Source organism: Neofelis nebulosa, chromosome 2 (genome assembly GCF_028018385.1).
Source record: "Neofelis nebulosa isolate mNeoNeb1 chromosome 2, mNeoNeb1.pri, whole genome shotgun sequence".
In the NCBI taxonomy this organism is placed as follows: domain Eukaryota; kingdom Metazoa; phylum Chordata; class Mammalia; order Carnivora; family Felidae; genus Neofelis; species Neofelis nebulosa.
In genome coordinates, this window is record NC_080783.1 from 46,687,127 (window position 1) to 46,700,611 (window position 13,485).

The 13,485-nt window shown below is 35.0% G+C and overlaps 1 protein-coding gene and 1 pseudogene across 1 annotated transcript in view; one reads left to right on the forward strand and one right to left on the reverse strand.

The window, feature by feature from the left end:
* GULP1 (GULP PTB domain containing engulfment adaptor 1) overlaps positions 1-13,485 on the reverse strand; it is a 771,890-nt gene that overhangs the window by 463,818 nt on the left and 294,587 nt on the right. The window lies entirely within an intron of this gene.
* Positions 3,271-3,726, forward strand: LOC131501501 (small ribosomal subunit protein uS17-like; annotated as a pseudogene).

The window sequence follows — 13,485 nt, forward strand, 5'->3', positions numbered from 1 at the left end:
GGGACAGGTATCACTGGAATGTTTAAATATAATAAAAAATGCAGAAAATTTATAAAGTGGTTGGGCACTTAGGTAAGCAACAAATACCACTATCCCTGTCTCTCTTGCAAATGAAATACACTGTTTGGGTCCTAGGGGAATAAAAAAACAAACAAAAAGGCTCAACAGGCTAGTATTAAATCATTTTTTAAAATAAGCATTCTTAAAGCAAGAACTGATACACATCTTTTCAATGCCTATTAAATTACACGGAATCGAGCAAATATCATTGTTAGGAGTACAATCTCACACCTTGTATGACCTACGCTTATGTTAACACATATGTGCTGTGTGTGAATGTAACTGAAAGTCCTATCTCAGAATCACTAATACACAAAACCCCATTTATTGCTCTTTACTTAGATAAGATTGTTATCTTTGTATGAAATCAATATTTTAAAGAAATTCTAAAATTTGATGAATGCATATCATTTCTGAATCTGGGTGTGCCCGATGTTTTGAAGATCTGGGTCAATTTAATTGTGTGTGATTTAATTTGGGGTTAAGTAGTAAGATCATGACGTTTAGCAACATGGTACTTAATACCCAAAAGAAAAATTCATGAAGTAAATCAACCAGGAAGTAACTATTATTTCAAAATATTTTAATGATATTTTATGTTTTACAAACTTAAGTGCCACCTATTATCAAGTAAAGGTTTCATAAATGAGGATGCTTCTGGGGTTTATTCAGAAGAGCCAGATAAAACATTTTGTGAGGAACACATAATACATATTGAGGAAATTGAAGCTTCCTCCATGTTCCTGAGGCTGTCTCATACTGTTTTATCTGTATCTAAAATTTTGAGAGCACCTTGAGATGTAAGAGATATTAGGTTTAGAATAAAAATATTTGGGTTCCAGGCTCAGTCTTTCAGTGACAAACTTCTTAGTTTCCTCTCATTTAAGATGGGTGTGTTGATACCAAACATAAAGTCAATAAAAGCAAAAATAAGCAAGTGGGACTACATTAAACTGAAAACCTTCTGCACACAAAAGGAAACCATCAACTAAATGAAAAGGAACTTATTAAGTGGGAGAAAACACTTTCAAATCATATATCTGACAAGAAGTTAATATCCAAAATATATAAATAATTCACACAACTCAATAGCCAAAACCCAAACAATCTGATTTAAAAAATGAGCAGAGAATCTGAACAGATGTTTTTTTCCAAACAAGACATCCAGATGGCCAACAAGTACATGAAAAGATATTCAACATCACTAATCATCAGGGAAACGCAAGTCAAAACCACAATGAAATATCACCTCACATCTGACAGAATGGCTACTGTCAAAAAGGCAAAATCAACAAGTGTTGGTGAGGATGTGAAGAAGAGGGAATTCTTGAGCACTGGTGGTAAAAATGTAAGCTGATGCATCCACTGTGGAAACCAGTATGGAGGTTCCTAAAAAAAATTAAAAATAGAGCTACCATATATGATCCAGCAATTCCCCAAGAAAATAAAATGTACCAAAGAAAACAAAAACACTAACTCAGCAAGACAGATTACATGTTCATTGCAGCATTATTTACAATAGCCAAAACCATGGAAACAATCTAAATGTGCATCAATGGATGAATGGATAAAGACGTGGAATGTGGCATGTGCACGCACACAGATATTACTCATCCATAAAAAAGAATGAAATCTTGCCATTTGTGACAACGTGGATGAACCCAGAAGGCATTGTGCTCAGTGAAATAAGGCAGACAGAAGAAGATAAATACCGCAAGATCTCACTTAAATGTGGAGTCTTAAACAAACAAACAATAAAACAAAACTGAGCTCACAGATACAGAGAACAGAAAAAGATTGGTGGTTGCCTGAGGTAGGGGTGGGAGTGGGCAACAAGGGTAAAGGAGTCAAAGGCACAAATTTCCAGTTATGAAATGAATAAATCATGGGGATGTAATGTACAGTTTGGTGACTTTAGTTAATAATACCATACTGAATATTTGAAAGTAGCTAGGAGAGATCTTTTAAGTTCTCATCGTGAGAGAAAAATTTATAAAAATATATGGTGATGGATGTCAACTGGACTTATTGTAGTGGTCAATTTGCAGTGTATACAAAATTGAATCATTACATTGTGCACCTGAAACTAATACAATGTTATGTCAATTATACCTCAATTAAAAAAAATAACAATATCAAAATTAAATTAAAAAATGGGTGTGATAATGACTATTCTATCTAATCACCTCATAAGGCTATTAAGAGGAAGGTACATGTAGGTCAGGGAAATTTTAAAAGTACTTAAAAAACAATACAATGTTCCAGGGTACTAAAGGACATGGGTATTTGGAATGCTGAAAACATTTCTGTTTATGAATTTCCTTACATTTTCCTTAGATGAACTTTGGTTTTGGCTTTCCAAAATTTATCTTTACCTGCTCTTCAGAATGTTATTGCGCTGTTGTTCTAAAAGTAAGGACTGATAACACCCTCGATGAATCATTTTTTTTAAAATAATACTTACTGTAATTCAGCTTTCTTACACGATTTTCATGTAATCATGAAGAAAACATTTCAGTAGGTATTTCATTTTGCTACAAGGTTTGGTTTGTTTTTGTTTTGTTTTTCTCTGCTCTTGTTATTTTAAGTAATATTTTTATCTATGGACTTCTTACATTTTAAACTAAGTTTAAATGAGTTCTGAGTTTTCCAAACAGAAAACATATTTTTAATCTCAAAAAATTAGCATATTGAATGTGATGAAGAACACTTGTTAACTCCTAGTTAATACATGCCTGAATTAACTAACTTTTGCTGTATCTATTTGTATTGACTCAGACCTTGAAGCTTTCATGTCTTTTAGGACCCAGGGTGATGTAGTAAATCTGCTATGTGGTAGATAATATAAGGTATGTGGAAATGAAGTTCCCCAAACTCTTAATGGATTATTTATGGTGCCTGCTAGGTACAGAGGACAGTTTAATTCATTTAACCATGAGGCTTTTTTTTTTTCTGACTAGAAGATTTATTTTTAACACCTTTAAAAAAAGTGGGAATAGGTTTCCAGATACTAATTCCAAAATCACAGTAGCCCACAGCAAGGGATATAAAGATTTCTTCTTGAAGTGTATTGACACTGACAAAATTTGAAAGTTTACCAAAGTTAATTCTTTAAATTAAAGACATACAATGAATAAATAATATAGTGATTCTTAAAAAAGGAAACTCTTTATGGTGGTTTTTTCTGCCTCTTCGCCGGCCACTGGGAAGATGGCAAACATTTAGACTGAGCGTGTCTACCGAAAACAGACAACCATCTTTGAAATAAGACAGTCTTGCTTGGAGAAACTGGCAAGGAGAAGTTCCCACAATACTACAAAAATATTCGTCTGGGCTTCAAGATGCCCAAGAAGGCCATTGAGGGGAACTACACTGACAAGAAATGCCCTTTTACTGGTAATGTCTCCATCTGAGGGTGGATACTTTGTGGTGTGGTGGAGGACCACTGTTATTCGTTGAGCTTACCTCCACTACATCTGAAAGTACGACTGCTTTGAAAAATACTATAAAAACATGTCCGTGCACCTGTCCCCCTGCTTCAGGGATGACCAGATCGGCAACACTGTCACAGTGGGCGAGTGCCAGCCTTTGAGTAAGACTCTGTGCTTCAATGTGCTCAAAGTCACGAAGGATGCTGACGCTAAGAAGTGATTCCAGAAGTTCTGAGACTAGACAGCTGCCCACATGCCCCAAAGAAGATAAAGTTATTTTTCCAGTCAAGAAAAAAAAAAAGAGTTTTCCAAATAAAACACTTTTGAGACATTTGAAAGCTTCCAAAAGACTTCCAAACTCTGACCAATCTTAGAACATTGGTTTCTGTGTTTGGTATTTAATTATACTCCACGATCTGGAAGGCATTGAAAGGTATATAATACATAGCATGTTTACAATACTTGCCTTATATCTGTATCTTTTTAAACATCTGTATTAAACTATCCTATCTACTACCATCTGAAATTTATAGTTTATTCACAAAAACTTTTTGATAATTTATGTGTTCTCTATATATTTTTCCATATTGTTGTCTGCTTTTCTTTTTTTTTTAATTAAAAATTTTTGTTTATTTATTTTTGAGACAGAGAGAGACAGAGCATGAACGGGGGAGGGTCAGAGAGAGAGGGAGACACAGAATTCAAAGCAGGCTCCAGGCTCTGAGCTGTCAGCACAGACCCGATGCAGGGCTCGAACTCACGGACCATGAGATCATGACCTGAGCTGAAGTCGGACACTTAACCGACTGAGCCACCCAGGCGCCCCATGACTGCTTTTCTTCTAAAAGCAAAAAAAAAAAAAAAAAAAAAAAAAAAAAAATTGTACTGAGTCTATAGCTAATATATAATTAGACATAAAATTAAAGCAATACAAAAATTAAGAAGTAAAATTTTCCCCAAATGTAAACATGCAGTTAAATACTTAACATTCAGGTGAACATTTTTTTTAAGTTAAACTTTTATTTTATTTTTTTTTTTAATTTTTTTTAACGTTTATTTATTTTTGAGACAGAGAGAGACACAGCATGAACAGGGGAGGGGCAGAGAGAGAGGGAGACACAGAATTGGAAGCAAGCTCCAGGCTCTGAGCCATCAGCCCAGAGCCCGACGGGGGGCTCAAACTCGCGGACCGCGAGATCGTGACCTGAGCTGAAGTCGGACGTTTAACCGACTGAGCCACTCAGACGCCCCGTTAAACTTTTATTTTGAGATAATTGTATATTTATATGGAATTGTAAGAAATAATATGAGGAGACCCTTATGTCCTTTACTCAGTTTCCCTCAATAGTAGCATCTGGCAAAGCAAATGATAAAAGCGGCATTTCAAATTAGTGAAAAAAGTGACCCATTTAATATATGGTATGAAAGTAACTGGCTAATCACTTGGGGAAAAAAATATATAGCTATGCTTTGTTTGTTACTCCAAAAAAATGCATATAGAGCACATGGGGGAATGTAAAACTATATCTCTAAAAGAACTAGAAGTACTCTGGAGGTAGGAAATGCCTGTCAAAGGTAGAATAAATGCCCCAAATTAATAGACATAAGACTGAAGAATTTTACCACATGGAAGATATAAATATCTTCAGCAGATCCTACACAAGTCCAGATTTTCACAACAGAAAAAGGAAAACTGGTTCCACGCTGTAGTGAAATAAACTAAATGCTCCATTTTCAGAGTGAAGAGTTATATATTTTTTTGCAGTTGCTTCTTTTCTTTTCTTTCTTTCCTTTTTAATGTTTATTTACGTATTTTTGAGAGAGAGACAGGGAGCAAGAGAGAGAGAGAGTGGGAGGGGGAAAGAGACAGGGAAGAGGGAGAATCACAAGCAAGCTCCATGCTGTCAGCACAGAGCCTGATGAGGGGCTCAAACCCACAAACCATGAGATCATGACCTGAGCTGACATTAACAGTTGAACACTTAACGTACTGATCCACCCAGGTGCCCCATGCCTTTTTGTTTTCTATACAATCTAACACAAAGTTTGCTGACCAAAGAGCATGTGTCATCACATCCACAGAGACAGCAGAGCAAAGCCATGCATGAGCAAAACCTATATCTATCTATCTATCTATCTATCTAGATATATCTAGATATATATCTGCAGAGGTTTCCATATCTCTGTTAATCAACGTGACTCCTCATTTATAAATATGAACAAATAGCCTAGTGCTACTAAATCAAGGACATACAAAAATAAGAATAAGAATGATAATAATAATAAAATAAGAATAAAATAAGAATGACAAAAATAAGATGAAAAATGAAATAGTTGGCCTAGAAGTAAATAGTTTTTATTTGAGTATCACTTTAAAACCATTTAATTGATATTCTCAGATATATAATTGAGAAAATATTGCACTGAGAAATAATAATAGGGTGCTATGTGCAATAGTAGAATCAGTAATATTGCAATACTGATATTACAATAAAGGAGCAATCTAAGAACACAAATTGAGTACAGGAAACAACGATATTGCCTGTTTAAAAACTGATCCAGGGAAAACAGAGAATTTAGGTATCAAGGAACACCTAGAATCATAGTCTTTGAGAATATCAGAGACCAAGACCTCTCTGTCATATCTGTTTTTTCAACTACTATGGAGAATACATCCCAAACTCCTTCAAAAGTGTAAAAAAAAAAAAAAAAAAAAAAAAAGCCTATATCCTCAAATAGCAGAAATACTAAAAGTGGAGAAGTACAACTCATAGTTCATCGGAGGGGGTAGGTTGAATAGCTCTAAAATGTGTTTAATAGGAATCTCAGAAGGAAAGAATATATATAGGAAAACAATGAAAAACATATTTGAAGATAATTTTTCCAAAATTAAAAAACCAAGAGAAATGCCAAGAGAAAATAATAAAGCAGAGCTTATGCAGTCAGATAAAAATGAAACATACTAACAACACATTCTCATAATAAAATTTTTGTAAATCAGAAGTTCACAAAAAATCTTAAATTTTTCCAATGAAAAACAGCTCCTGACAAAAGAACAAAATCCCTAATATAAACTTATGTAAGAGTGTCAACACACACATTTTTCCCCCCCAGAGTCGGTTGTTAAATATTTATCAGTGCACTACTGGATATGAGTGATTTTAATTTCCCTTTTTATGTGTCAAGATTAAACATGCATTTTACTTTTATAATAAAAACCATATTCTGTTGGAACTGCAACAGACTGGCATACCATGTAGCTTCAGTTTAGTGCTTTGAATTTGTTCCAATTGTGAAAGTGATAGCATCATACACATACAATAGTAAAGTAGCTGTTGAAAATGAGTTCTCAAGTACAGAAGGAGAAGTAAAGGTATATAAGCCATATGTAAAATGCTTGTGGCCAAACTTGTTTTGTACATAATCTCATTTAATACCCATTACAAACCGACAAAGTAGGCATTTTTGACATTTTAAAGACAGGTGGACAGTGAGTTCAGGGGTTTGAATTGAAAAAATTTACTCAGGAGGCTGAGTAATGGTATCTACCTGATCCGTTACCTGACCTTAATTAGGCAAGTCCAGAAAAGTTATTTTGCCAGTGTACTGAAATTGAACGACTCAGGGAGATCCAACCCTAATATGGTGAACTATATCAACCAGGACTCATGGACTGAATTAAAATGAGAAATGTGACTGTCAACAGACTCAATGTCTATGAAGCTTAATCAGCCTGATCTAAGGAAACTACCTAAGTTATCAGACAAGTGCTTGGTAGGTTTGGATTGAGAGCAAGAACAACGAATTACAGGATGTTAATGTGTAATAGCTTTATGTTCCAGTATCCTAATGCATCTATTCCCATAATAGGGATAAACCTGCCATAGACAGGATATTTAATTAATGTTGATGGACTCTGCAAGGCTTTGATAACTCCCCTTTATCACGGATTCCATTATTATCTTGTGATTGATATTTTTCCCCTTAGTTATATTAATACTTGCAATCTTGAAACTTTGAACATCTAGAAGCTATGTATTGATTTATAATTTATCTTTCAAACAACAACCTAGATATATTTATTTCAAAGTCCTTTGTATTAGAGGAAGGCTATTTTCTCCTCACTAAGGATATATATTCCTTCAATTACCCACATCCTCCTCAGAGGCTCAGAGAACGTAAGCAGGGAGAGTGAGCATGGATATTGTCTGGAATCTGGAATCTGGTGGGAATGGGCTTATTGTACAGGCTATTTGTAAATAAAATACTGGAGTCCTGGGCACTGCTTTTATGATTTTTATCCTCTTAATTTGCCTTTGTTCAGAATTTAGATTTCTTTCTTGTTTTTTAGCCTATTCTTGATGAATAAAGTAAATTAATAATGACTTGGATCATTTTACTATGCTCTTAGAATATTCCTAGGGATTGAATTAGCTTTTAGCGACCTAAGCCAAAGTTAATATGCTGGTCCTGGAAATTTCAGAAAAGGTATCAATTCACTTGATGGCAGTGAATGTAGAAACCATAAGGTCCAGAGAAGGCCTAATGAATACCTTCATGGATTTTCACTAAATTTTAAACTATTTATATGGCCTCTAATATGATGTATTGCATTTCATATAGAATATCTGTTTATACTACATAAATATGTAGGTATATGTATACACCTACATACACACACATAAACACATACACACAAGATCACTGATAGGAATGGCAATCTAAAAAATAATTTAAGGGGCGCCTGTGTGGCTCAGTTGGTTAAGTGTCTGACTTTGGCTCAGGTCATGATCTCACAGTTGGTGAATTCAAGCCCCGCGTCAGGCTCTGTGCTGACAGCTCAGAGCCTGGAGCCTGATGGATTCTGTGTCTCCCTCTCTCTCTGCCCTTCACCTGCTCTCACACTTTCTCCCTCTCTCAAAAATAAATAACATTTAAAAACAAATTAAAGAATAATACAAAAATATCTTTCTAGAGATTAGTCTCCTAGGAAATAAGAAGGGCAACAACATGTTATTTATAATATAAGTTTGAATACCTGTAAATGAATTATATATAGCCTATACATAACATTCTTCAGGCTGATCAATTTGTAATAGACTTTTCAATTGCTGATGTGAAGAAAATACAGATTCAGCTTGTGATTATGAGTAATGACTTTCCTAGAATTCATACAGAATCTCACCTCCCGCCCCCTAGTCCAACAAACACACAAATCATGATGTGTCATTACTGTCACATAGGGTAGTTATTTTTAGTATATGTGATTGAGGAATTAGTAAGAATGGTTGCCTCTTCATCACTCCAGAAACCTCACCCAATCAAGAGTTCAGCTTCAAAGTTACTGGGATGGGACAAACAGGGATCCATGGTATGAGCATCCAAAGAACTTTTGTCAAGATGAGGATGGACTGGCAGGTAAAGTTGTTTAATACTGAAGATTATTTAGTGGTCTCCTGAATTATCCTGATCAACTTGAAGCCAAAAGTGGCATTGGATACATTTAATACTTCAGAAAGGAAGTAAGTCACAGATGGCACATGTACTTCCTCATTCAGTAAGACTTCTTTTAAAAGATATAAACTTCCAGTTATAAACTAATTAAGTTATGGGGATGTAATATATAGTATGATGATTATAGTTAATAATACTATACCGTATATTTGAAAGGTGCTAAGAGAATAGATCTTAAAAGTACTCATCACAAGAAAAAAATTGTAATTATGCAGGGTGATAGATGTTAACTAGACTTATTGTGGTGGTAATGTGATAATATATACAAATATTGAGTTCTTCTGTTGCATACCTAAAACTAGTATAATGTTATACGTCAATTATACATGAATGAAAAAAAAAGACATCCTTTATTACACTCCAGACAGCATCTTGGTAATGAGAATCATCCAATGAAACAGGTAGATTTCTGGCAGGAATCAGAACCAATGAAACAATGACATATTTAAAAGATTTAAAAAGCAAGTTGCAAAAACTGAGTTAAGGATTTATTATTATTATGATTTTTTTTAACGTTTATTTATTTTTGAGACAGAGAGAGACAGAGCATGAACGGGGGAGGGGCAGAGAGAGAGGGAGACACAGAATCGGGAGCAGGCTCCAGGCTCTGAGCCATCAGCCCAGAGCCCGACGCGGGGCTCGAACTCACTGACCGCGAGATCGTGACCTGAGCTGAAGTCGGACGCTTAACCCACTGAGCCACCCAGGCGCCCCTTATTATTATGATTTTTATGTATTGTTAATTTTTTTTAACTTCTAGAAAGTGCACCACCCCTACCTCAAGCATTTGAGATACATTTTAATACTAGTAACATGTCTTTTCTTTGGTATGAAAATTAATGACAAACTCCTGTCTGGACACTGCCTCTATCACCTCTATCTGAGCATCATTTAGTGCTGCCTTACAAGGTCAGGGAAGAATATAAAATAAAGAACAAAATTAAATATTGATGCTTATTCCCAACTGATTTGCTACCCTTTTTTAAGATTCGGACATCTTCACATGTGCACCCAGCTCTTTGAAGACGCCTTCAGCTAGTAGAATGAGCATCCCATTATTTCACATCAAAATATAAAGCCCTTAATATAAGCCCTAGGATGATGGTGTGTATATACACATATATGTACACATAATATATTTTATTCCAGGCATACTTTTTAGAGTTGAATACTGTCATTGCTAAGATAACTCAGAAACAGTTGGACCTGAGCTTTCTCTGAGGTCTCCTTATAGCTCTGTCTAACAGCAATTAAATTACTCTGGAATAGACAACTTTATCCATAACTTCTTTGCCCATTTGCCCGGACAGAAGTGCTAATATGTTTAGATATTGCCCACTGGAAATCACTTTTCAGTCTGGTTACGTCATTTTCTCTCCATCATTATTTTGTATATAAATTTTTTAAATATTTTATGGTTCTCACATTTACTTTGAGCTACTATTCCTATTGTTCATATATATATATTTACATATATTTACATATATATATATATATAACTGAACAATAATGTTGTCAAATGTCTACATGTGTTTCAAGCATCAATTTTTCAAAACCGTAAATAAATGTAAAAGTGGCAAGGCAGACAAAATGAACTGAGACACTTTTATAGGTTATACCTTTCAATTTGCTTTCTAGGCAAAAGGAAAAAAAAAAAAAACAGGACACAAGATTAGTAATGATACACCTCTAGACTATATACTACTTCTTAGTTTGAAAATAACATTGTTTCCTACCTGTTATCCCTTTGCTAGTGTACTACTAAAAATAAAATCTGTTTTTATATATTTTTTCTTCCTTGTGGCATCAATAATTTTAGCCCAAGATGAGACAACCTAATAAAATATAATGAATATTGCATTAAAATCTTGTAGGCCAGGATTTATTCTTCACATGTGTAGCCTTTAAGTGATTATTGCCTCTCAAAAAAGTGGTGCTATAGAAACACTGGTTAACAAGTCAGAAATATGAAATCTAATGGGATGGGTGGAGATCCAATGAGGAAACAAGCTTGGACAATTCAGGGCAATAAGTGCCATGATTGATGGAGGTGCGGTGGGAATAGGGCGTGTGGTGAGGAAACTAACCCAGTATAATTATCAAAGTTTTCCCAGGAGGTATTTCTAAGTGTATATCAAAGCACAGTGATATTAAATTAGTTACATATAAACTTGGTTGTATATTTTCCTATTCAGGAGAATATCATGGCCAAAAGTCAGACAGCAAACCACAAGAATTTTGAAAACTAAAGAAGAGCTGATGAAAAGAAGTGGATATAATTAAGATTTCTAAGAAGCTGGAAGAAATAAGTCATCATGATAAATCTGAGGAGCAAAGGACAGGAAGGAGTTAAGAATCCTATCAGGACTTCTAGCTTAGGCAAGTAACATATAGTCTGTTTACTGAGATTTGTTTGAACAAAGGAGTTTGGGGACATAGGAATCGAAAAGATGATATGGTTAAGATAGTTAAAGTTACTGGATTTGAGGAGTCTGGGGCCATCCGAGTGCAGATGTCCAGTGGTCAGTTGGGTATGTGGGTTTGGAACTCAGTGACAGAGTCGGGATGGACATGGAGACCAGAATCTTGAGTACAAGAATTATCGTATTTGAGGCCATGGGAGTGAAGGGAATTATTCCAGGAGAATATGAGAACTAGAAAGGTAAGTATGATGTGTGGATTAAGGTAATCACATGAGAAAAGAAATGTGCAAAAGTACATTATGAAAGGTGGCCAGAAAACTAGGGAAAAAAGAAATCTAGGCCTGGCTGTGCTTCTAACAATCAGTATATCCTCTACTATTAATTTAACTGCTTCGTCTCATTTTTTTGTCTGTTTAAAATAGTAAAGATGCTCACGTGTTAAATTGTATTAATTGTATAGCACTTTACATAGGAAATAGTGCATGTTATGGGCTGGAAGTGTTTTCTTGGTCCATTGACCTGAGCTGCTGCCCAGGGCCTCTGAGATGGAGCTGTAGACCAGGGCTGCAGAGACAGGGGCTGCTGCCCTGGTTGGCCTTGAGAACAGCATATCAAGCAAAAGAAGATTAGTCTTAATGAGCCCTAATATGTAACAAAATCTGCCTTGCTAGTTTTCAGTCTTGCTTGTGATTAGCAACCCCTTTTTTCTTTCTTATTTCTCCCTTTTGGAATAAGAATATCTATTCCGTATCTATACCACCATTATATTTTGGAAGCAGATAAATGATCTGGTTTCATAGGTTCACAGCTAGAGGAAAAATGTGCCTTCAGATGAATCTTACTTCCATCTCATCCACACTTGATTTAGACATTATTCAGAGATGTTGGACTCAGAGCTAAAACTGGAATGGGTTAAGACTCTTGGACTGCTGAAGTGGTAATTAGTGTTTTTTTTTTTTTTTTTTTTTTTCATGTAAGAAGGTCGTGAATTTGGGGGATCCAGAGGGTAGAGTGCTAGGGGCTGAATGTTTCCCTCCAAATTTATATGTTGAAGCCTTAACCCCTAGTACCTCAAAATGCAAATGTATTTTCGGAGACAAGGTCTTTAAAAATGTGATTGAGTTCATATGAGGTCTTTAGGGCAGGCTCTAGTCCAACGACTGATATCCTTGTAGGAAAGGAAATTTGGACACAGAGAAAGAGAGACGCCAGACGTGTGCACACACCTAGACAGACAACCACATGAAGACAAAGGAGAAGACAGCCACCTAAGAGTCAGAGAGAGGCTTTGGAGTGAAACCAATCCTGCTGACACCTTATATTGGACTTCAGCCTTTCACAGCTGTGAGGAAATACATTTCTGTTTTAGCCACATCGTCCAGGGTGTCTGTTATGGTAACCCTAGCAAACTAATAAACTTCATGTTATTTTATTTCTAACAATACTGCAATACAGATCTTACTTTCTCCACTTTAAAGATTAGACAGTTGAGATTTTGTGAAATTCAACTACCTAAGATCAAAGAGTAAGTGGCAGAAAAAAAAAAAAAAAGGCTTAATCCTTGGAGTTAGGAAAGATACAGTTCTTTCCAGCGTACCATAACTGCTGCTCCTGATATTAGCTGTTTCATAAAACTAAATGTGTGTATGTCAAACAGCATTTTCACAACAATTTTTGCTATTTGATTAAATATCTGTATCTTTATATTGTAAGATAAACTGAATTACATTAGGTACAACATTTTATTCACCTCTTAAGAACTAGAGATATATGAGTATAGAAACACTACATTTTAGAAGGTTCACATGGAAACTGAAATTTTGCTTTATTTTTATTCATTTATGAAAAGTATAAAAAATGTATTTATAAAGGAGTTATCGCTGGTTGACTGCTCAGGTAGGAGTGATAGTTAGCTGGGTGCTTATATGTCAGTACTATTAATACTTCTTATCTTAATGCTTATATAAGTATAAAATAGTTATATTATCCCTGTTGTAGATGAGGAACAGAGGTTAAGTAACTTCTAAAAGTTATTTTTAAAATAAGATACGGGAACC